The following is a 25,497-nucleotide window of genomic DNA, read 5'->3' as shown; positions in this document are numbered from 1 at the left end:
CTTTAACCTGAAAGAATTTTCATTCTGTATCTTCGAGTTGCACACCTAAATATCAGAGAGGCAAATATCATAGATGAAAATGAACCTGGTTTAGAAACAGACTTTCTGCCATGACATATCACAAGCAGAGTTAACTTTTTACTTTCCAAATCACAAAATACTAAATACTGAAACATTCTTTGAAATGTTAACAATTAATTCTTTAATAGCATCCTCAGAGACTTCACAACTTTCACCTAATTTGAGTGTAATAGGTTACAGCAACTTTTATTGCTGCACTGGACATAATTCTTTTTTTGTCTGCTTTTATGTTATGCCAGAATTGCCTAAGTGCATATGAATAAGTTTAGGGGTGGTGGTGGGGGTTGATTTGTTTTTTGGTTTTGTTTTGTTTTTAAGAATGCTTATACATTTAAATGAATGCTTTTGCTTTCTGCTTTGGTTTTCAACAAGCAGCATTTCTGACCATGCAGCGTTTCGCTATTGTTCCTGTCTTTACCCACTGCATCTGCTCCACAGAACTTCCCGATTATTTTTTTTTTCTGTAAATCACATTGTATTTTGTATGCAAACCTTACACGAAACAGAAAAGAATTTAATGAAATGTCCTCAACGGCCCATCACAGAGCCCTGCTCCATGTGTGAGAAGGTGGCAGTGAGCTGATCCTGGCTGGGCTCTGCATTTGCCTCTCCCTGCCTTGTTCTGGCAAAGGAGAGCCCACCAGAAAACTGCTGGCTTCTCTCTTTCATAAAGCTCTGTAAATGCCACATCTTGAAAAACATGAAGAGGAAACATTTAAAAATTGATCCACTGGCTGCAGCAGAGCCTGCAAAGCAGCAACAGAGAAAAAGAAAAAGAAAGGACTCACCAAGATACATCCTGATGTAGGGAGAACAGTTGTGGTAGCAACCCTCAACAGTCTTGAACTTAATACTCTGCTTCTCTCCTCTTTTCCTTTCTCAGTCCCATCTCCCCCCGCCTCCCCCCCCCCCCCCCCCCCCCCAATTTCCCCATTTAAGGGAGAAAATAACAAGGCAGAAGACGCCAAGAGACTTTCATGACATAAACAATAAGGCTTTCCTGTGCCAACATTTCCTTTAAAAACACTTGCCAATAAAGCTCCTGGAGGCCAGCAAGAGAAAGAAATACCGAAACAGCCATGACATGAACTTGGCATATTTTCTGACTCACTCACTTCCCTTGAGACAATCCCTCCAAGAGAATGCTAAAGGATAATGGGAAAAGAAAATTTCTTCCAGCGAGGACTTCAGCTGCCCGTGCTATAGAAGAAAACTGCCAATTAACTTTATTTCTGTTTACCTACAGCCTCGCTCACACAGCCACCTCCGCTGCCATGTTTCCTGACTCACACACTCATGTTTGTACATTCATCTAGTAATCCTGATGTCTGAGAAAGTCAAGGATGCTTTAAAAAAAAACCCACCCTGAGAAACCCCAACTCCAAATAATTTCTGAACAGCAGAGAGAATGATCAGTAATGGATAAAGGGTAGCCAAATACTTGGCCACTTTGCATATTAAATCCAAATTTCCTTTTCCCTTATCCCTGCTATTTATATTTCTCATAAATTTTTAGTGCCAGACATGCTAGTCTCTAAAATGTTAAGGGTACTTACATATCTTGTGTATCTGTAATGAAAGATTGTCAAGATGATTTTGTCTCACCAATCCACCTCATTTTGAGTAATACCATGTTTTCAAAACTAAATGGCATGTTAAGAACCAGAAATTAAAACCTCTTTGGAAATCAGCATTTACATGCACAAACAGGCCTTCACTCACTCGCTCCCTCCCTCCCTCCTGGGGTACGGCTGTCCCCTGCAGTCCCTTGCAGGCAGGCACAGAGGAGTTCAGCTGTCTCCTCTCATCTGCGCCTCCATCTTCACCTCCAGCACAACTGGACGCTCCCAGGAGGCCTGAGCCCAGCTCCTGATGGAGATGATGGGCGGGAGGCAGGCCAGTGCCGTGCCGATGGCAGAGGACAACGTGGCTGCTCCTCCACCGCAGGTCACAGCAGCTCCGGCCGGTCTGAGGGCAGGGGCAGGCCGGTGAAACAGGTCTCCAGGCCAGGCTTTGCTCCTCCAGGGCTGCCAACCCACTGCACTCCCAACACCAGACCGGGCACCAAACCCCCACCCAATTCAAAGACAGACCAAGCAGAAGTTCTTGTTGCCCTGTGGGGGCTGTCCGATTACCAGTCTCAGTCGTGATGCGGAGACACCACCTCTTCCTTCCACATGTACCCGACTCGGGACTGTGCAAGGATCCATCGATCCCTCCACGCGAACCGTGCACCCTGTCACTGAGTTAGCTCGTGCTCACTCTCCGTTCCTAGGAAGGCAGCGAGCACTGCCAAGCGCTCCTCACTCGGCTAAGGGTTGTTATTGTTGCTGGCGTTTCTCTGGTTTTGCATTCAACTCCTTAGATTAGCATCAGGGTATCACATATCAAAATAACCACTAGTGAGGATTTGCTGGCCTGCTCAGAAGTCAGGGTTCACCGTACCTACAGCTGCATAATTTTACCATAATGTAGTCTGATATCATACACCCCTGGTTTCTACTTTCTAATAACTTACGTGCTGCTTTAGCACTTGGGCTTATGTCACACTCAAGCAAGTCTCCTGACTCTCCTCTACGAACCTGACTACCCCTGAAGTCTATATCTAAATCTAAGAATCTTATCTAAGCCAGGGCCACCAGACTGCACGATTTTTATTTTTTTTTTATTGGTGGATTTTTGGGGTTTTCCTGGCATTCCCAGCTAGCATGGCTCTGCTGGTAAATACTGTAGTATGCTATAATGTATACAATCTACGTTGGGAGTTATCTACTAGCTCACCTTTACTCCATCATGACTGCTGGGCACCTTGTGAAGAAACACACATACATGCACAGAACTCAAGATTCTTTTTTCTTAACCATCTTTTTCTGCCCACTCACAAAGCGAACACTGGTTTGTTTTTAGGTTTGTTTTCATCAAAACCTGAGAAAATATGTGTTTTTTTGTAACACCACCAGGGCAAGCCATCTGTGGTTGGCTGGCAAACTCTGAAATTTAGGGCTGAGGCAGAAATATTTAGGAGTCAAGAAAAGCTGACTTGCTCAAGAAATTAAAGCCCTTCTGACAATCTTCCAGAGAGCCCCTGAGGAAAAGGGAGGGAACCAGAGAGACTCAAGGAAAATGGATGGGAGCCCAGCATGGAGATTCACGCCAGAACAGTTCCTGGCCAAGAAGGAAGGCTGGCAAGTAGACAAATACAGGCTTTCATAGGCAGCATTGTAAACAAGACATTAAAAATATTAATCCATTTAGATTTCAAGCACCAAGATGAGATTTACTTAAGAAGCAGAATTATGCTGGTAATGGCTCCTCAAACATTTCAGCTGAATGTCAAAACTTTTGCTCAACTGCATCAAGCAAAAATACAAGGAGCTGTTGACACTACAATATTCAAACATTCAATCCTATGGCAGGGCTGGAAAAACACAGAGGAAGGCAAAGGAATGCTTGAGCCTTGGGCAGAGACTCAAGCCTTTGCAAGGGAACTGCGTTCACAAATTATTTTTACCTTCGTTTCTACACAAAATAATAAATTGAAGGGCCAAAGTGGCTTCTTAAAACCAAGCCTCCTTTCAGAAATAATTTCAAATTCAATGTAAATTTATTCTATCAAAATACTTTGTTTTCAAGCAGAAACAGTCATCTAGAACAGAATGTCTTTTTGTGTGAAAGAAAGTTTAAGTAAACTTTGAACACCCACAAGTTTTTTTAAAAGTTTCTTCTCTCCAACAGGAATCAGAATGTCTCCCCTTTTCCCCTTAGAAAAAATACATCTATATTAAATGATTGAATATTTCAATTAAAAAAAAAAAGTATTAGAAAAGTCATTTCCCCCCAAAGCAAACAGGCGTTCAGGGCAAATGTACAGAAACACAGAAGAAACACAAGCTTTTTTGGTGTACATGCTAAGTGTCATGCCACCTTAAGCCTGACATGGCCAGAAGACTCATGGATCTTCTTCTACATGCGTTGAGTAGGGTTCACAAGCTCATCTATCGAGGGGCAAGCATGTCAGGGGAGGCCCACAGGGAAAAACAAGTGCTTTTAAAAAACAAGAAACATATGAGCTGCAGTCACTATAAAGGATTCAGGAACTGAGAGAGTCAGGATTCAGAAACTGAGAGAGTCAGGATTCAGAAACTGAGAGAGTCAGGATTCAGAAGATTCCTGTATTGGGTTAAAGGAAAGACTAATATTTCTTGAATTAACAGGGTTGATCTCTCAATTCCATGCGCACAGCCCTGTGCTCAAGAGAGGTCTTTTTTCCTTCTCAGAAGCCCCAACAATCATAGTAAAATGCCACGTGTGGAGGGACTGAGATAGCTCCATCCAAAGAACTAAAAGCATTCTAAAGAAAAGGTTAACACTCTCCATTGTCTTTAGTCTCTTAAAAAAGAATTAACTTAAAAAGGACAGAACAGCATCCCATCTCTTGCAACCTAGGATATACTGTATACCACTCAGAAATATATTTCTTATCAGGTTCCTTAAAAAAAGAACAAAAATGAAAAGATACAACCCCCCCACTAAGCTCTTTTCCTTGCTTATATCTGTAGCCACTCATAAACTTATCGTAAGCTTTCCACAGCATCTGAAGTGGAAGATCTGAGCAAAGGAAAACCTCAAAACACAGAATTACAGAGGGAATCACTTAATTCTGCTTAGGAGTCAAAAAAACTAGATTAAAATTTAAAGAACCTGAAATTTTATAACAGTTTAAACATTTAAATGCCAATGCAAGTAGCAACATATGAATTATAGAAATCCTGTAGCACTCCTGATCTTATGAATCATGCTATGAAATTTGCTTTCTGCGCTCTCAATGTAACCAGAATGAAATACTGGCATCTCAGGTACTTTGAAACAATACACAGGCAGCATATATAATAGTATTAATTTTAATAAGTTAGCATTCTATCTCAGATGCAACTGCTTCAAAATGTTCTAGCTGAAGGTATTTTTGTGAAAGCTATTTGTCTATTACATACCGTAACCACTGCAACTTCACAGGCCAGGGAGGCATTTTCATGACACGAAAAGAGAAGCCATTAGCAAAACGCTGCTTGGCAAACAGTAGCTCACACACTGAAGCTGCAATATTATCCTGGCTTTCCTACATATTAAGTATAGGACTACGTTCAAAGTAAACATGTGGTCATAATTAAATAATAATTATGAGTAACATTTGTGTAACACCATTCATCCAAATAGTTTAAAGCATTAGGTAAATCTGTAAACAATGGGTCTAATCCTGCACCCTTTACTCACATAATACCATGCAATTCAAATGGACTATGTACTTCTTGTCTACACACAGACTTAATTGTCCTCAATTAACTCCATGTGTCAACACTCATTCCAGTGTGTCTCGCTCTTGTTTAACTCCACTCTCTCACTGCTTACTACAGGTGAACATACTGTTTCTACACTCTCACTGATTTAACATCACTTTTATGGACACTTTCCTACATGGATCCCACAGGGATTTTCAAACCTCGGTGCAGCCTCAGCTCTACATGCTTCTAATAAGACAAACATTCTTTTACAGGTGAGTAAGTCCACTTGTTGTTAGCACTGACCATCCCACTTGACTTGCATGTGTACACCCAGGACATACAATTTCTATTCGTATATCTTAATCACACAAGTAGCCTTCTTCATCCATCACGCTCCAGAGTAAAACCACAGGAAATGGTAAGAACAGGGGAAAATTTTTCTAAAAATAAAATATATTCAGAAGCAGACATGCTCAAACCGCTTTTATGCATTTGTGGTACAAATGTCTGTTACAGAGACAAAGTCGCTAAACAAGTTAAAAAAAATAATCAACAAGAACTTGTAGATCTTCCTGACAATTTGGTGTCAGTCTGCCTTGACAGTCAAGCAACTGGAGAACAAGAGGAGAGACCAGCAATATCTGAATTTCATTTCAGCCCTGCTACGGACAGTTACTCAACTTCTTTGCTTCGGCTGCAGTACCTGAAAGTCAAGCCAAACCATCTTATGGATCTTCTGAAATGCAGGAAAATCCCTATGGCCCTTTGAAGACAAATACTATTTACTTGTGCTAGCTACTATTTAGCTTTTACCATTTTTCACTTTCTAGCTTAAATTTTGCATAGAAGTAAGTCACTGTCACATTTCACTCACACCACAGTTTAGTATATTTTCATTCCAATTTTAGTTTTCCTTTACAAGAGGTATGCTCAATTTTAGCTCTTATATGTATTCCATGTAACTCTGGCATACATCAGAAAGCTTGTTTTTTTTAGCACCAGACAAAATCTCTGAAAAACATAATCCACTGCTGAACTGTCCACAAAGCTCACAATAGTACAGCAGTTAAATAGGGTGGGATTTTCCCCTTAAAATATTCTGATGGATTTAGGCATTTCTTCGGCATGTTCATTCAGAAAAAAATACAATAATGGCCTCACCTAAGTACAGTTTGGTTGAACCTGAAAAGAACTAAGAATGTCACAACAGCAATTCCTATTATAGAAGAAATCCTGCAAAAATGACTGCAATTGCTTACAAGCTGCAAAAGGATTTCTCATGAATTCAGAAGAAGCTGCACTGCTGCTAGCTAGTAAGAACACAGCTCTCCTTGTTCACTGATAACACCTACAGCTATGCACTCTTAATCCCTTATATAGGCAGTGTTTGTGGACCCTGTATGAGTGAAAAAGTGGATGTTAACGGTTTAATCCACAATATTTTAACAGCTTAGTTTTAATATGCAATAGAAACGACACGTTATAGCAAAGTGCATTGCTTTTGCACACGAGGGTAGGGATGGAGAGGTTTGCTTATCTCATTAGTCGTACAGACAGCATCCATTGGCAGCCCAAGCAGACAGCAAGGCGGGGAGGTTTCCCGTCTGGTCCAGCCAAAAAAGCAGCAGAGGTGCTATGCGCTCTCCTGCCAGGACACCCAGAGCACCGCTCCTGCTCAGCGGCACCTCTTCATTTATACCTGCGGTGCCTAGACCAGGACCTGCAGCTGTAGCAGTGGAGCAGCCTCTCCCTTCCCATGGACCAGACCTTGACAGCGTTACAGAGGCCACAGCTAAACACTGAGCCAAGGCAGAGAAACCAACAGCAACTCCATTCAAAACCAGGCTGTAGCCACCTCTGCTCCTTACCTGTGCCCTTGTTTTGGGGTCAGGCCAGAAAGAGCCCATAACCGTGCTGCCAAGAGCACCTCTGGCACTGCTCCACATCCCACTTAGGGCAGGGGCAGGCAGCACACAACCCAGACAGGGAAAGGACCCCGGCGGGAAACGGGTGTCATGGTGCCTATAAATACTCTTATATCTTAGTGCCTATAAACACTACCTCTTAGCAAATCTATAACCCTGGGTAATTTGTTCACAGTAAACTGTAAGTCAGGCCACGCAAGATACAATTCACTGATGCACCACTAAGCACAGCACTAACACTTCATGCAAGACTGATAGGGTCTTCTTGTGGTGTTAAAACATCAGCCAGGAGGGCTGAGAAACTACCTGATGTGAAAATGAACCAGTACATTAAATGAAAGCACACAGGACAAACAGGCTTAGTTGTTTGGATTTCCAGAGCCGCTTATGAGTAAAAAGTAATTATCAGATTTGACATGATGGCAGGCTAGTCCATGCTTTCAATTCACTAGGAACAGTAACTGGCAATTGCTTGGAAAGCTTATGTTTAATGATAGAAATGCAGAAACAAATCTGCCTGAAATACAAGGTACATCAGTCAAAATAGCCAAAAGTTTTAGCTGACATTATGCTAGGTTATAAACTGCAATAGCTCAGGAGTGTTCCTGATAGGAAAAGCAGCAGCTCCAGAGGATAATAACCATTTCAGTCATCTTAGTTAAATGCCCCTGAGTCAGAGTTGGCTATAAGTGCATCTAGAGAAGATACAAAAAAAAGTTCAGGGGCAGAAAGCAAGTCAAAACTTTTCCTGAATCTAATTAGGACAAATTAAATACAAACTTCAATTTCTCTTTCATTTGACAAGTTACTTCTTATTGCTATAACTGCATCTCACTATCACTCCCATAACTTATTTATCACATGACTCACTCAAACACAGGCTGGTACTGTCGGAGTTTATCATATCACTGATTTTAAAATTTTATATGCTGCTATTTTGGGGCTCTTACATCCCTGAAGATGTAGTACTCCAACCCTCTGTGAGCACAATGGATTCTGAGCATCCCCACGGTACATCTTTCTGACATGGAAGCAAATCCAGTGCACAGTGAATATGCAACTAATATGAACACACTTCTTCAGACCTGACCGAAGTGCTAGATGCATTTAACACTGAATAATCAACAGGTAGAAGCTACTCTTTTAAGAGCAATGACATCTCTGAGTGTAAAACACAGGCCAGATTCTGAGAGATCCTTCTGCTGGCCTTTCATAGATTTTCTCTAGGTTGAAACCGTGCTGAAATAAGAGACCAAGACTACGTAAGAGTTCAGTTCAGTTGTCCACACATGACCTCAGTTGTCCTGCCTGGCCTCCACCAGCTGCTCTGGACCCCACATGAGTCTGGGTAGGCCACGTGTAGCATCAGCCAAGCTAGATGCATACCTTCAGTCATCCCTCCATGACCTGATTGCTATCCCTAAAACACCTGAAACCTGGAAAATTGTTTCCCTTTGCCTTCTGGTGGGCTGGGTATTCAGACCTTGAGAGTCCTTGAGGATCCCAGATGTATTTCTTCTCCAGGTTCTGGAGCACCACAAACAGAAGATGACCACAGTGATTTCTACAGATCTCACATCTGAGCAGAGCATATTCCATATTCTTCTCAAAGGAAGCTTTGAGACCTTCCTTCTCTTGCGATGCACACGTGCAGCAATCAAGAAAAAAAAAAAATCCACCAGCATCCTCAGGCAATTTCTACCTCATTAGGATGTAGCGGAGGCCATTGGCCATATAGAATTTTTTTTGCTATTTGTCTTGGAAAAGCTGCATATCATCACATCTCAGACCTTCACACTGAAAACTTTTATGAAGGATAATGAAGGCTACTTCAGCTTGAAGCTAATAATAAAACTTTTCTTCCACAGAGATTTCTTTTTAACAAAACAAGCACATAATCTAAAAAGCACACCTGGAAATTAGGCTATATTTTAAAATTAAATACAAAACATGATGTTCCTACCTTAAACCTGCATCACCTTCTAATAAATGCAATGCAGCTGTGGGGCAGCATTTTCAGAACAGAGGTAAGTCCTAGGAAACAAAATGCTTTTAGCAGAATGCTGAATGGTTTCATTGAGTATTTTTAGCCTGGCCTCTTGAGATGCTCTGCAAACATTTGCAAAACTCTAAAACAGAGCCAGGGTTATGTCACTATCTTTGGTACAAATAATTTGTTAGGAACTATTTCGTTCTGGCACCGGGATATATCAAGAGAGGATGCGTGAACTGGATTGTTTACTTTTGGATTGATGTTGTTTGTCAACTGAAGGCTGCCTTTATGAGGAAAGAGCAAGGTGCCAAGAAGTACATTTCACCATGCCAAAATTAAAGGGAGGAGTTCAGAAGCAGTCTTTTATTACCTAATTAGTTTTATCAAATGACACAGATCAACTAACAGGAGATAACTAATAGGAAAAAGGGGTCTAATGAAAAAGTAAGTTATCAGCTGGATGCTCTCCAGAAAACAATTATCTCTCTAGGTAAACAAGTGCTACTGTTGGGAGGTCAGGCACGAAGCACAAGGAGTGGAGGTCTTCTCGGGATACCAGCCCTCAGTGGAGTCAGAAAAGAAGAGAAAAGCAGTGGGATAAACTACACTGAGAAGAAAGGATGACTTGTTATTAAAGAAGCTAGTATCTTTTGACAAAATTATTCCTATCTGGTCTATAGATATCCCACCAGTTGTTGGGTGTCAAGTACAGCTTGCCAGATTGATAGCTCTATTCAAAATGAAAATCAGGACTACAATAAGAACAGCCACATTTACCTGCTCAAGAACAAATTACCAGAATAACTTTTTCAGAGCTAGCATGGAAAATGGCAGCTCACAGATCTTATTTTATCTTGATTGCCCTCCTGTGACTGCAAAGGGCGATCACAAAAAGAAATACAGAATTTCAGGTAACATTCTGCTTTATCCAAAATAACCAAATGTAGCATCTGGGAGGTCATGTGTACTTAGGGCTCCTTTCCACTATTTTCCCAACTGCATGATCTAAACTAGTCAGACAATTCAGACTCATGTGGCTCACATTCAGATTACATCAACTTCTAATTCCTAATCTGAACCATGCTTTCATTTTTCCCATTATTGCTTATCTAGTATATACCTAATATACACAAAACTTGTCCCACTATTTTAGCTAGTAAAATGACACCAGGCACATGTAACAGAACAAAGATATTCAAGAAGCCTTGCTGGAAAAAAAAAATAACCAAACCCAAGGATTTAATTGACTAAAGACTTGTGCCCCCCAGCAGCTTAAAGAGAAGCAACATTGATTTTTACAAACATTCTTTGAGAACTGTAAGTGATGCAACAGAGGAATTTTATTATACTATTCTTCCCCTTCATCCTCCCTCTCCTTCATCATCAGTCAACTTGAAAACAGATGGGGCAAAGAATTTACAGGAAAATGCTCTATCTCTTGGGGCCACCAGTTCTACCTTTACTGCAGAGCTGTGGGGAAAACTGGAAAGTTTCATATATATTTGCAGTATACTGTAAGGACTGCTAGATGCAGAACTATTAAAGGAACCTAAAAATCCGTCGCTCTAAACAGAAATATCAACCACTGCCATCCCAGAACTGTGTTAACAGCAGGCATGAGATGTTTATGAAGCTTTGGCACGTCCTGGGCAGAGCTGGGTTGCACTGCTGGGAAAGAGCAGCCCATTTGGTTCCTGTTAGCATGCCCTTCCCTGGCTCAGAAAGGCTGAGTTGCAGATGAAGTCCTAGTTCAGACAAGACATCCTGACAACCCTGCATCCATCTGAGAGCACCTGCAGCAACAGAGGATTCAGCCTAGACTTAAATCGCTGACACAGATGGTCGCAACGCTTCCCACAGGAGCGCGGGCATTCCCATCAGCCTGTGCATGGAACAGGTATCACCACTCCACTGTGTCTTAGCAGGATACTGGGTTTGAGGAACTATAATAAGACAGTCCAGGAAAAACAGAAATAAGAAAGAGAGAGCACAGTACAGGAATGCAAATGAGTGAACTCACACAGGCACAAATAGAAAGCAGGTTTAGCTGAGGAATGAAATAACCAGAAGATGAACTTAACCCATCTGCCATCTACCTTCAAAGCCTTGCAACAGAAAAGACTGTAAGATTCATGGTCTTCACAAGTCTGCAAGTGACTCTGCAAAGAGTGGGGATTCTCTGCCAAAAATAGTCAGCCTTCACTTTCCTCCAGCATCAGTCCTTCACTGGCAAACGTTAACCACTGTGATACCAGACCTGCACATGCCTGAGGTCACTGGCCATGATCAGGATGTGTGGTGCAGATCTCAATGGACACGAGACCCAGCTTTTCCCCTAATGTACAAGCCTTTGCTCCCCCAAAACAGGACAGTACCACTGTATTCTCTCTTCTTCTCTCCCCGACCCATCACTGCCTCCTTCTTGTTCTTTCTTCTACCATTTCCTCTTACACTAGAATTGACTGCAAGGCATGGTGCCATCATACTGGGGCAAAATCATTCTCGGCTCTGCCCACCTTGAAGACTAGCAGAGGAAAAACTGGCCGAGCCAGGACAATGAGCAGAACCAGAAGAGTAACCACCACCACTCTCACCATGATCACCTGAAGATTCAGTCACCCACCTTCCTCCTTCCCAAAGAACCTGCCCAAACAATAAATTACCATTTTAACTGCACACCTCTTCTCACAAGGGGTCTCTAGCAGGCTTTGACACTTGTGCTGTGCACAGATACTGAATTTCCAAATGCTTGGCTTACTTTTTTTTCTTTTAATCCTTTCCCTTCTGTGTGCTCTCAGCAGCACGTATCTACTATATAGATACTAAGTAGCGCAGAACTTAGTAGCAGAGGTTCCTTTACCCAAATCAAACTGGGCAAGGATTTCTGGGTTCAGTTAGGTTGCTCAATATAGAGTTCTACCTTTTCCATTGTGAGAAGACTCCTCCCATAAATTGGTATACATCCCAGGGTGCAACCAGAGTGATCTGCTGAGGTATCATTCCTCCATGCTTACAGCATTCCTGCAGACAGCTCCTCTGGAAATTGTAAGCTTTAAGGCAGTGTTCTCTGCACACCACCTTCCATCTCCACATTTCCCTGGGAAGCTTCAGCCTTCCTGCCCCAGCACCCCTGACACGAGACTTGTCCCATGAACACAACATGAACCCACCCGAAGAAACAAGCTGAAGGAAAGGTGTTCATGCTTACTGCTGCTTTTGCCATAGCACCCTGGCATTTTTGATCTGGTCCTAGGAGTACTAAGGCTAGATGCAATGCACCACCAACCTGTGGCCACGGTAAATACCACAACCTCTCCACAAAGACTGAGCTGGTTCGGGAAGCATACCTGAATATAGGAAAAAAAATGGTTAAAAGGAATAGGGCCAAGAGAAGTCATACAAACAAAAAAGCCTCACTTGACCAGATCATTGACCTTGCCTAGGAATGTGGGCACTGTACACAGAAGGAAATTATCTGTGCTCAAGATGCAGTTAACATCTGGAATCATATGCTCTTTTCCACAAGGAAAAGCTGTATGTAAGGTCAGAAGGCAGTAATTCACGTTTCATTTTGGATCAGGCTATTGTTTATGGGATGCACACACAGAGAAATATCAAAGACTTTCTGAAATTAACAGCGAGTGATTATGTGAGGCAAACGTAATGAAAACACAACAAAGGCTCTTAACTAGCGGTAGAGAACACCCAGCCAAAGCCTTCCTCTGACTCCCCCTGTGAAAAACTCAATATGGAAATAACCAAATTTATGCATTAGAAGAATGAAGACTAAAGGCTTTCCACCAAGTTATTGTTTTCCTGAATCATTGATTGCGAGACAGCTTTCTACGTCACAACAGTATTTCAATTACTGACCTTTATATGATAAATTTAGTGTACATTTTTGAAGATGGACAAAAATTTTACAATTATTCTAATATGTCTAGTAGTAATAGTTATAAAGGACACTGAGCATTTGGTCCTCCATTTGCTGTTATAAAACTCAAACTAGGCAAATACATGATAAGCAATTAACAGGTTTAACAACACATGTGATTAGCTGCAGTCATATTAAGATAGAGTGATTCTTAGGCACATTAAGTGGATTATTTAATTAAGTGATATGCATTTCAGCAGAATACACTGGATAAGAGTGTGTGCAAGTTGCATGCATGTTGAAAAGAAAGTGTTCTAGCAAATTCAATACACATAGGTGGGAACTGTCACAGAGCCCGTTACTAAGAATTATCCAATACTTCCTGTAAGATCCGATTTTCACTTACTTATAATTTTGCCAGACTAATTGTCCAGGCTCAAACTTCCCATGTTGGATGTATGCCTCAGGCTATTTTTTTTTCTTGCACCAGCCAAAACTGTTCAGTGATTTCCAAGATAAAAGCCAGGAAAAAAAGACATTGTTTTACAATGAGAAAACATATTTGGTAACTCCTCCTTCAAGAATTCAAATATCCTTCTTGTTTTAAACAGGCAGAAGGTGCATTTTAGTCAGGGAAGTTGCTTTTGCCAGGCCAGTTAAAACCAGTTCATACCTGACGACATACCAACCTCTGCAAAATTGTGGGAGGCGCTGGATATGGGGTTTAATGCCAGGTAACACTGGCAAGTTCCATCCTCACAGGAGGAGAGGAAGGTGAGATGCCTTCCCTGCCACTGCTGCTGCCCCTGCTGCAGCCCGGGATGCAGGTCAGGCAGCGCTGAGAGCAGGACCAGGCTGACGCACACCCCTGGGAGGAAAACCTGCCGAAAATAGGAGAAAGAATGTATACCTGGCCCATACAGACCACTTCTGCAGAGAACAGAGTAGGATCCCCTGAAGAAGAGGTTAAAAAGAAAAGGATTTAATGAGCTGACAGAAGTGACTTGGATAATGAGTTTATGATGAAAAGAAACAGCCAGACAGGGTCACTGGTGGGGTACAGCGCTTGACTTTGCAAACTGTGTGTGCTGTGTGTGCACAGTACTTACATCAGAATAAAATGCACTTAAAATGATATCATAATATAGTAACTCAGAAATTGTCAACATGAAGCTAATGCTCTCAGATACCAACTACAACATGTTGCTCCTAAATATTTTGGCACCTTCCTGCAGGTATCCTGTTATTCAGACTGTACGTATCCCCATAACTGTCGTTCAGAAATAAACCCCTATTCATCAGGAGAAGACCCCTCTTTTTAAAAGGTGTATAAACTTATGTCCCTGTTTCCATGATTAGAAACCTATATAGAAAATATGAGAAAGACTATTTGAAGTACCACAAATGGCAATCAGGCAGATAGCTCTTACTGAGATTTTTAAGGAAATCTATGCCTTTGAAAATCTTCCCTGTTTCCTAACAAATCCAGCTATAAACATCATTTCAGCAGTCCCAGGGAAAGGACACTGGAGCTACCAATCAGGACCGAGAACAAAACATTAAACAAAACCCTCTGGAAAGACAAACGCTGTGTTTACTCTATAGCTACTGTGTAACCCAGCACACACCTCCTTAGCCACCTACTATCCAGCCGCAGCAGCAGCAGCACAGAGTTGGTGTGGGCAAAATCCCCTGCCTTCCGAGCAGCCACAGCTCTGACCCACCTCCAGCGTGTTCGCTCCACCACGGCTGCAACACGCTGGTGCACCTAAGGTCACCCTGCCAGAAGGCAGCGGCAAAGACAGGGAAGTCCTGAACAGCTGTCCTCTGCAGGCAGGTGACTGGGACGGGTACTCGGCCTCAGCACACAAGAATTTCTGAAGGTCTTCAATGATTTCTGCAGTGATTTTTGAGCAACAGCCAGAAAGGAACCACAAGCGCTGGTTAATCGTTTACCTTTCTTGTGTTGGTTGCTCAATACTGAGTGGGCATTGCGCATGCAACTACATCATGGTCTGGAGTCGAAATGGAACTAAATAAGGCAGAAAACTTTCTGTGACTGGCTGTTCAAGGTTTTACCCAGAAATTATACTATAGAAATAGACATAGAAATGCAGTAACTTAAATAACTGATTACAGTATTTTTTTTTCACCCTTCAGCTCATTTCCTAGGTCATTCACATGTTCTCCTTTCACCACTGAATCCCACTTTCCACAACTAGCTGGTTATACCATGGATTAGTCAAAAAGGGAGAAGATGAAAAGGAATGCTGACTGTGCAGCTGGACCCTGCTTTTTTTCCTACCCCATACAATATCATTTATTCCCACAGACATAAACTTCAATACCCATTATGACAACACTATTTTCACTGATTATGTGCTTATTAATGCCAACTTTCCTTCAGCGAAGAAAATCACCTTCTCCCAGGAGAGAGACGATTTGCAATTTCATAATAATTGCGGTGTCTCTTAAGTAGTTCTAATTTTAACAGGACAAAGTACATCTTGTTTTACAAGGACAGCAGAACCATTACACAGCACAATGCTATAACCTTTTCAGATGCAAGCATTTCCTTAAAGACAGAAGAAAAACAGATCTAATTCTCTTATTACTTAAGAATAGAAACGTATTAGGACTTTGCATACCATGCATTTAAGAAGACATATATATAAACCCAAGAAATTAATAGAAGTTAGGACCCTGAATAATTTTCTTCCATCATTTAAATGTGAATTATTAGGTAACATTGAAAAATTTTGGTCACAAAGAGGAACACAACTGAAACTACAGAAGAAATGTATTCATCAAAGACAGATCCTCTCTCTAGTCCTATTTCTCCATTGAATAAAACTATTCCCATTAGTGCTGGCTCATGTGGCATAAGCTCCCAATAACGTGGCAGAAGAGTGGCCTTGGTGGATGGATACATAGGTTCCCTTCCCCCCCCCCCCCCCCCCAATTCTGGATGCATCAGTTTTAATACTTGCCACTGTCATTACTTCTTCCCTACAAAAATTAACTCTAGAGCTAGCAGAGGAATCAAAATATATTTATAATATTACTCATACTGCAACTTCTTAATTTATATTTAATCTAATTGCTAAACAGCCTACTAGAGACTTGCTAGATCTGCCCAAAAGTTACCATCAACAAATTATGACAAAATGTGTGTTGATGCACATAAAGTGAAAAGAATTGCCTCAGAAAAGCAACACAAAGCACCAAGTGAATTGGAAACGGTCTGAAAGGCAGAGGGCATGCACTGTAGCTCTTTCATGCTCCGTTTGTTTTTTGTGAGCTTGATTTATGTATAATTAACCATTTTTTCCCCTGCAAATAATGTCATATGAAGCTCTGCTATAATTTTTACCCCCCATCCTCCTGCCACAGCCACATAAAACAGCACAGCTTAAAATTGTGACAACTGAAACACGTTGCCACAGCAAGAGTCCAAGCTCTCTACGTTAGCATGAAATCCCACTCTCTTGTCTCCCTCCTGCTCCTCCTATCATCACAAGAATGAAAGAAATTCATGAACTGTAACTCTCAGTCTAGCAGAGCCTTGGCCAAAATTCAAGCTTGATAATTAATTACAGTCTGTCTCTCCAAATTCCCACACCAGGCTAAGAGAAATAACTCCTCTTTCCCCTCCTAGACAACAAGTTTTTATATGGCTAATGGACACAGTATTCCAACTCAGAGAGCTAGAAGGTTAACCGGAGAGAAATAAGAGATATTTATAATACTTGGATAAGACGACAGCAGCAGATGAAGAGAGAAGAGTATTGTATTAAGTTTGAAGTGTGTATCAACCCAAAAGCTAAATCACTGTTCTTTAGTTACACTTTCTACCAGAGAATAAAAGCACAGACGATCGTACAGGACACATAGCTGTCAGGACTTGGTGTCTGAGGGACTGTAACACAGGCTAGATTATTTGCGATAGGAGGATATCTGAGACAATTCAAATATGGTTATGAAAAGTCGATGAATCAGTATGGTAAACCAAATTTAAATATAGCGCTAGACCTCATTAAAACACAGCAGGCATCCAAACCATTTCAGTCTGAAGAACATGGAGCATTAACACTATACCATGTTCTTAGACAGCCATAAAACAAATCAGTACCTCATGCCACTATTCAGTAAATCACCAATGTATCAAGAGAAGGAAAACTATTATGATGCCTGTACTACACACTTAACATAAACCACTCATCGCGCTGAGATTCTAATTGGAATTCTGTTCCAAGCCTGATAGATGAACACTATAACCTTAAGCAGCACTCTTGCAAGATTTTATTTATTGTGTGTTTCACGTGTATTTGTAAAGGACTTAATTAGCTTCTTTCCCTTCTGGTACAAAAGAGCGTGCATCATCACTGAAAAAAATCACAAGGCAAGCCTAGCGTGAAGGGTCTTGCTAGTATTGCACGTATTTCACAGTGACAAAAAAGGTGTAACTCTTTCTGAATACTAGAGATATCATCAATAAAACCTGTTTTGTTCCTTCATTAATCTGGTCTGTGTCATATTTGCTGTCTGTCATTGTTTTACAGATGCCACATACGTGCAGCCCAAAGGCTGTACCTGTGCAAACACCAGACATTAATATATGGTGACAAACTATTTTAAATTGGTCACATTACTATGGAGAATATATGCAGCAGATGTTGCCAAAAGCATAGGATTGTTCTCCATGAACCAGATGGTAACTTTCGATCCTCTGTTACTGTTTAGTTTTGCTTTCTAAAAACTCTTCCATTTCTAAATCAGAAGCAGAGTAATTTCAATCCAGCCTCACTTGAAAGCTGGTGTTGGAACAATTAATTCAACTCTGGTCCAATTCTTCATTCATTCCACTCATTTTCAGTCTGTAAGGAATAAAGCCTCCAATATTTTTATTCAAATACAGCCCAAGATACTACAAGCATAACATCCACTGCATACTGCAGCCACGTTCTGATGCACCCTATGCACACTCTTGAGATTTACTTCAAGAAGTTCAGGCACTTAAGACTTGGTCACCTACCCCCACATCAGCACTACACTGACTGGACACAGGAAAACAGCTTAATTAGTATCAATTTTTGCACAACAAATCAATTTTCTTCAGCAGTGGAAATGCTGGGTCGTTACACATTGGCTGACAGAGGCAATAAAAACCCAAACTTTTCTGAGAATAGAAATGGTAAGCAGAATGCTTGTAGAAGTGATCCATTTATTTTATGGGTTGACTTGGTAGTAAGTACAGAGTTTAACATTAATTCTGCATGAAAAAAATATTTCAATAGGTTTATAACTTGGTACTTTGGATTTCACAAAAAAACCCAAGAACATATACACAAACTTGTATATTATTTGATTTACACATATTTCATATAGAAAAGTCTAAATCATCCCGTGCATGCAAACATACTAACTATGACAAACCACAGATTCACAGGTTGGTCGGGGCTGGAAGGCAGCTCTGGAGATCACCTAGCCCAAGCCCCTGCTGAAGCAGGCTCACCCAGAGCAGGCTGCACAGCATCGCGTCCAGGTGGGTTTGAATGTCTCCAGAGAAGGAGACTCCACAGCCTCCCTGGGCAGCCTGTGCCAGGGCTCCGCCACCCTCCAAGTAAAGAGCTTTTTCCTCATATTCAGCTGGAGCTTCCCGTGTTGCAGTTTGTGCCCGTTGCCCCCGGTCCTGTCGCTGGGCACCACTGGAAGGAGCCCGGCCCCGTCCTCCTGCCACCCACCCTTAAGGTGTTGGTACGCACGGGTGAGACCCCCCTCGGCCTTCTCCAGCTCCACAGCCCCAGCTCTGCCAGCCTCTCCTCACCAGGGAGGTGCTCCAGGCCCCTCACCAGCTCCGCAGCCCCCGCTGGGCCCTCCCCAGCAGCTCCCCGTCTCCCGTGACTGGGGAGCCCAGCGCTGGGCCCAGCACTCCCGATGGGCCTCACCAGCCCGAGCAGAGGGGCAGGATCAGCTCCCCGCACCCGCTGGCCACGCTGCCCCTAACGCGCCCCAGGGTCCCATCCGCCTTCTCGGCCACAGGGCCACCGCTGGCCCGCGGGCAACCGGCTGTCCCCCAGCACCGCCCGGCCCTTCCCCGCAGAGCTGCCCCCCAGCAGCCCCCCCCCAGCCTGTGCTGGTGCAGGGGCTGTCCCTCCCCAGGGCAGGACCCCGCGCTGGCCCCTGTGGGACCCCACGAGGTCCCCTCCCCCCGGCTCTCCAGCCTGCCCAGGCCTCGCTGAGGGCAGCGCAGCCGCTGAGGTATCGGCCGCTCCTCACGGATTTGTACCACCAGCTAACAATTTCCATGTCTTAACTACTCAAATTCATGTCAGGCGTGGTGAGATCACAACATACACTGCCTTAAAAATGGGTACTGGAACTTTTCAGGTCTCCAGTAAACAAGTAGCAGGAGTTAATCCCCATCTCTTGTTGAGCTGTAATATAATTTCACTGATTCAGATGCAATTATTTTCAGTTTATACATATGACAATCAAGGAAAATACAGTATCACAGAAAGGGTATTTCACTGTTATTTTCACCCAAGTGTAGGCATCCTAATGCTTTTTTCTTTGTGGTGTTTATTTACTGTGTATCATCATTTGATCTAGAATGGATTATCACACAACTGTCTTGCAAGTCGTATAAATGCCTTATAAGTACCGTTATCATTGTTATCATGATTTTCTTGCTTTCAACCTTATTACTGTCATCTAGGGGAGATTTGCAGTGCACAATAAAAGAGCCCCAATACTGTTGCAGTGCCAAAACTCATGACAAACATCACAAATCCCAACACTGTAAATTACACTTCCTTCCCTCCTCTTGGTCACAAAATGTAATTACAGCTGAATCTAAGCACAATGCACAAATTGTTCTCAGTGTTTTGCATGTGCATCCAGCCTTTTATCTACAGATCTGAATGCTCTTTAGATGTCTGAATTTAGATCTGCAGACTCCCCACAATACACAGCTAAGAGAATTAGATTCTATCGTTGGCCATCGGTGCATCAGGACACATAAAGGAAGTGCTCTGCTTGAAATGGTATTCCCAGTTTGAAGAGATTCCATGTATCTCCTTTTTCAGACAGTGCACTGAACAACCCCCCGCACTCTCATCCGGCAACTCAGACAGACCCCATGGGGAATTTACACTCCTAAACTTAGGATGATCAAAATAGTCTGAAAATGAAGTGAAAAAGCTGTTAATTCACCTAAGCTGCCTTTAGCTCTGGCTGGGTATCCTGAGCAGGAGGACGGGATGTTGGGATCTGCAGCGGGTCTGCAGACAAGTTAGTTGACTTCAAAGACTTAGCCGTGTACCTTTAAGACGGCCACAAATTGTCAGGTATGTAAACAGGACGTGAAGAACCGGAACTTAGAACCGCAGCATACGGGCACCTACGGCAACAGCAAACAGCAAGCAAAGAAGGAGGACACAAAAACCTATCAGGGTCTAATGCCTGTACTGTCTCAGATATATAAATAGTTTGTATAAACAATAAAGGCCATTTTGTCCGAACCCAGCCACACAGACATAGTGTTTCTTTTAAGTCCGCCTCGACTTGCGTCACCACATTGGGAGGCAGCAGGAGCAATGTGCGCGCACCGGGGCGCACAGACATTTAGGGTAACTCTTCTCAGGGTTTGCGTACAAAGAGAAACCATCCCAGAGAGGGAAAAGAGCCTGCTACGATCCTATTTATCAACTCACATCCAGGTGGCCTCTTAGGCATGTTGGACTTTTCCAAATAGAGCATTTAAAGGAACGAGGGATTGCATTATCATTTAACATGTTATGCTGGCCACATCCCTTAAATAATCAACTCGTACATAGATCCTAAATATACAGAATCAATACAGATATACTAAACAGATATAGTTATACTATACAGATACTCATCTACAGATCCTGACTAACCGACCTTCAACTTCAGCACACTTTCCTTATAGGTATCCAGGCTGGATGCCTTTAAGGAAAACCTCAAATCAATGGAGAATACAGGACCTTCTGTAGCGCTTCCCCCTGCATCTCTGAAATTTTTGCTCACAGCTGCTAATTCTTCCCACAGTTGGAGGCAACCCTTGGAAAGCCTCAGGCACTTCAGGAACTGAGTCCAAACTACAGCATATCCTTCAGGTCTTAGAAGAACTTTTACGAACTACTAAATGCAATATAACTATCTCCTTGTAAAGCCTCATTTTTTAATTCAATAAGGGTAATCATGGAGGTTATAGCATTTCAGCTTTTTTTTTTTTTTCAGCAGTTTGTGAGCTTTAGAAAACACTGAAGATCCTCTACCTTTCTCTGGAGGTCACAGGACTCCAAATGAATATGGTGATAATTATGTCAATCCTATGGAGCATTAATCTGAAATAAGAACTGAGAATTTAAAAATTTGTTTAGAAAAAGCGTAAAAAACCCTCAAAAACTCACAGTGCTAGTGGTAAAAATTCACTGCAATACAACAGTCAGTCTGTTTCTCTAAGATTTCCAGAACACCTGAGACACTGCTATATCTTAGTAACTTAACTAGCAACAGTCTGATGTAAGTGATATGGGTAGGATTAAAAAGCTTTCCTGATTTCAACAAACAGACTGGAACATCACCTGGAAAAGCAACTCTTCGGTAATGCAACCCTATTGATTATTTTATTTACCACATATATTTTTAATGTGTATGGTTCAGTTCTCTGTCTCCTCATTAATTTTATACCCTTTGGCATGGACTGTTGCTGGTTAACCTGACTGGCTGATACCACTGTAAGCAAAAAGAGAATTAGTTTTGCAGATTTTAACTGAAAGACAGTAATAAAAGAAAATATATGAGCATCTGAATCAAGAACATCTTGAACAGGAATTTTAAAATGGCTCACACAATGGAACCATTACATTACAAAATTACTGTACATTACACACATTACAGAAATGCTGCTCATATTTTGTTTTGTTGACATGGAAAATTATCAGCCTTGTTAACTGTAACACATACTTTGAAATTATCTGTTCAGATTTATCAGCAGAACCAGATTTATTACATACATGTAGACACCTGTTTTATAAAACACACCAACTGTGCCAGAACGACCATGCTGGAATCCTCTGGCTCTCATCCAAGAGGAAACACATTGCAAGCTTTATTGAACTGCCCTAAGAAGCTTTTAATTTTATAATGAGGAGATCACCAGCCAAAGTAGAAGACATTTTTTAATTTGCTAATCTCCATGTCAAAAAGACTAAAGAAAAAATACTATGTTTTGGTCATTTGGCCATTACTACACCAGATGAAGACCAAGACTAACAATTCTTTCCTTGTGAGAACTGGCCAGTATCTCTGCTGTCAGTCTGGTCCTCTTTTACATAAACATTTAAGTCGTATTTATAATAGAGGAAAAAGTCAAAGGCAAAAGGAAAAAAGTGTAAAAAAAAAACAAAAACCAAACAAATTCTCAGATGAATTTAAATAACACAAGGTTTACCGTACTCGCTGCCTGTTTCGAGGCACCACCTCAATATTAGGGCATATGTCGCACAGAGGACACCCTTCTAGAGCCACTGCTGGTGGCCAAGTGGGACACCCTCTGCAACATCTCAAGTATCACTGGGCATCAGTGTGTTGGCAGCTGAATCAAGATGGTAGGTAGAGTCCCAAACGTGAGACTACAATCAATCAAGGCATGCTTTCTGATTCAGATTTGGTGTTGAAGATCCTTCTCCATCAGCAGTCTTGTGGGAGTAGTTAATGACTGTAATCTCTGGGGGATTCCACACACACTGCACCAGTAGATGAAAGGATGCTTCCAGAAGTTTTCTGTGGCTCTGCCTAGCAAGATACCTGCCTCGATCAATGCACGCTTTGGTGCTGTTTTAAACAGACGTTCCGGTATCTTTCAAAGTGTGATAGTTCAAAACGAAAGCAGTTTTGAACTTTCAGTCTTGATTTTTTTTATTACTTTTACTCATTCTTTTGAAACTTGCCGACAGAGAGAAGTTTTGATTCAGGTCATCTCTACAGTGTACAGCAGATAAACTGCCAGATAGATGCCAAGGCCTTCTTCAGCTTCGAACGTCAGTTACTCCAGCGCTACAGCCAAGCTCTCGCACTAATCTAAAAACTCCTTATGAAAATTTTAATGATTAAGAAGGGTGTGTACATGCAAAATATCTAATAATGTCATCTCCTGCTCAAACTAGTTAGAAGAGCCCCTCCTCACATTTGTAACTGTTTAAATATTTCACCAGTATGGTACAGAGCTATGGTATTCACTTGTTCAGTGTCAGGATTATTCAGATAGAGAATTATAGGGAAATACAGCTTTAATACAGTGTGGTACAATGACCTTTACCACGTGTTCCAAATTCTTCTGGTAATGGCAAACAGCGGTGTTAAGCATTCAGAGATTGCGTCAACAATCTTGTTACATTGAAGGTTGAGCAAATGGATTTCTCTGTAGAAGTTCATGAGCATGGAAATACATTTCCTTCCCTACTAAGCATGAAGATGTTTTGTTTATTTAGTATTAAGTTGAACAATGGACCAATTCAGTCTCAGGGCAAGACTGATTTCCAGAGGTCTTGAGAACAAACACTTCAGTAGACAAGTATTTTGATGTCTCCGCTCATGGCAGGAATAAGCCCAAACCCAAGGGAAGGTAGGAAGGAAGTGAAGACACCCCTGAGCTATAGTTATCGCCGGACATTGGCAAAAAATGAGAGAGGTGGAAGAGATGCTTTTGGGTAAAGCGTTGCTAAAAGCATGTGTTAAGCAAGCTCTTCTAAAAGTATACTTTAAAAATGTTAGTGGTTGTGCTTTTTTTCTTTTTAATTCCACTACGTTAAAAAAAGAAAAATAATCCCTCTTTCCTCAGCATTTGTGAAGATCTTAAGGAGCAAATTTTGATATAACTGAAATAAACCCAAAACTTTGAAGAGAACGATGATTGCTGTATACTGACCACTGAATGGTCCACAGATAGCAGTGACATATTTCTAGTACTGATCTGCTTCAACATTAGGCAAATAATTCCAGATTTTCTTTTTTTACAGTGCTCAGAGAAAATCATTACTGATCTACATAAATATTTCAAAGTTCAGTTAAGAGCTTTACTGAGATTTTAGTCTTCATGTTGCCTTCTGCTTTCAGGGCTAATTTATCTTACTCTCCTCCTTACTCTTCCCTACTAAGGCTGTATAATAAGATTTCATGTCCTTTTCTATATGATAATTAATAATAATTAAAAAAAAGCAGCACACTATGATGGTAAAAGAGAAAACCTGAGCAGCCTGCCTTGCAATACATTGATCGCTTTAGAAAGCTACTGTAAGAGAATAAAATAGCTGCATTTATTAACAAATTTATCAATGAATAATCACAAGTCTAAGAATTATTATTATCTGGCAGTACTTGAACTAACAAGTAGGATAACAAACCATCTCATTTTGAATGGCATTGTCAAACAATTTTAAGAAAATATTTTCATATGACTGTTCATATGAAACTTTAAAGAGTTTTGTGGAAACTGGAAATGGGAGAGTTTTCAAGATTTTTGCTCTGTTGTGAACATGCAGTAACAATATTAGTGGGTTTGCTGAAAAAGAGTTTTAAATCTGGTATTTGCTATAGAACCACAAATGCAAATCTGTGAACTTGTCAAAACATGAGAAGAAATAAGGCAACTGAAATTTGATATTTATTAACTCCAAGGAGAACTTCTCCCATCTCTACAATTACAGCTTACACATTTCATTACAGTCACAATATAATTATGGCTCATTCTGCACTTTCACAAATAGAGGACAATGTCAGAAGTCAGTACCCCCCAACTCCCAATATATTTTCTAACATTCATAATGCTTATAATCAACCTAAGATCCTTAGGGCTTCCTCAAGCATGGCATACTAAACATTAAATCAACACCTATTAAACTAAGTAACTAAGTTCTGATAAAGACACAGGTTTTATATGCTTTCATAGAAATTATTTCTCATGAAAAACACTAGGACTTTTCTTTTTTTATAAAACTGCCAAATCAAGGAGTTTCATTTGGAACAGGATCCTGCAGTTGATTTTTTGTCTTTCATTCAAAAAATAATCTTTTACACAAAATACGAAGTTAACACTATATTAATCTGCATTACTCAGTTAATTTACTAAGAACTCTTCAGCTACTTGTGGTGCACTCAGTCTGCATCTTCTTGGCCATGCAAGAGTCATGCATAATTTTGACAACTACGAGTGGCAAATCTGCTCTCTAAGATACTGGGAAAACCAGTAAGGAGTGCCACATTTCCAACAACATCTCAGAACTTTATGTAGCCGTAGCAAGGTCAAATACACTCATG

The 25,497-nt window shown here is 41.3% G+C and overlaps 1 protein-coding gene across 11 annotated transcripts in view; it reads right to left on the bottom strand.

Annotated features, from left to right (window-relative positions):
• Positions 1-25,497, bottom strand: part of THRB (thyroid hormone receptor beta) — a 181,541-nt gene that overhangs the window by 78,310 nt on the left and 77,734 nt on the right. The window contains exon 1 of one of the 11 annotated variants that reach the window (XM_080385051.1): positions 21,456-21,499. The exons of 8 other annotated variants lie outside the window; for them this stretch is intronic. The gene's annotated coding sequence lies outside the window, so the exon portion shown is untranslated. Of the gene's footprint in view, positions 1-9,248; positions 12,544-12,564; positions 12,589-21,455; positions 21,500-25,497 lie in introns of those variants that run through there. 2 more of the 11 variants (XM_080385060.1, XM_080385052.1) reach the window with 2 other exon arrangements.

This window comes from Falco punctatus (genome assembly GCF_963210335.1).
Source record: "Falco punctatus genome assembly, chromosome: 4".
NCBI lineage: Eukaryota > Metazoa > Chordata > Aves > Falconiformes > Falconidae > Falco > Falco punctatus.
Note: the sequence above shows the minus strand (reverse complement) of the source record. Positions and strands in the feature narration are given on the sequence as shown.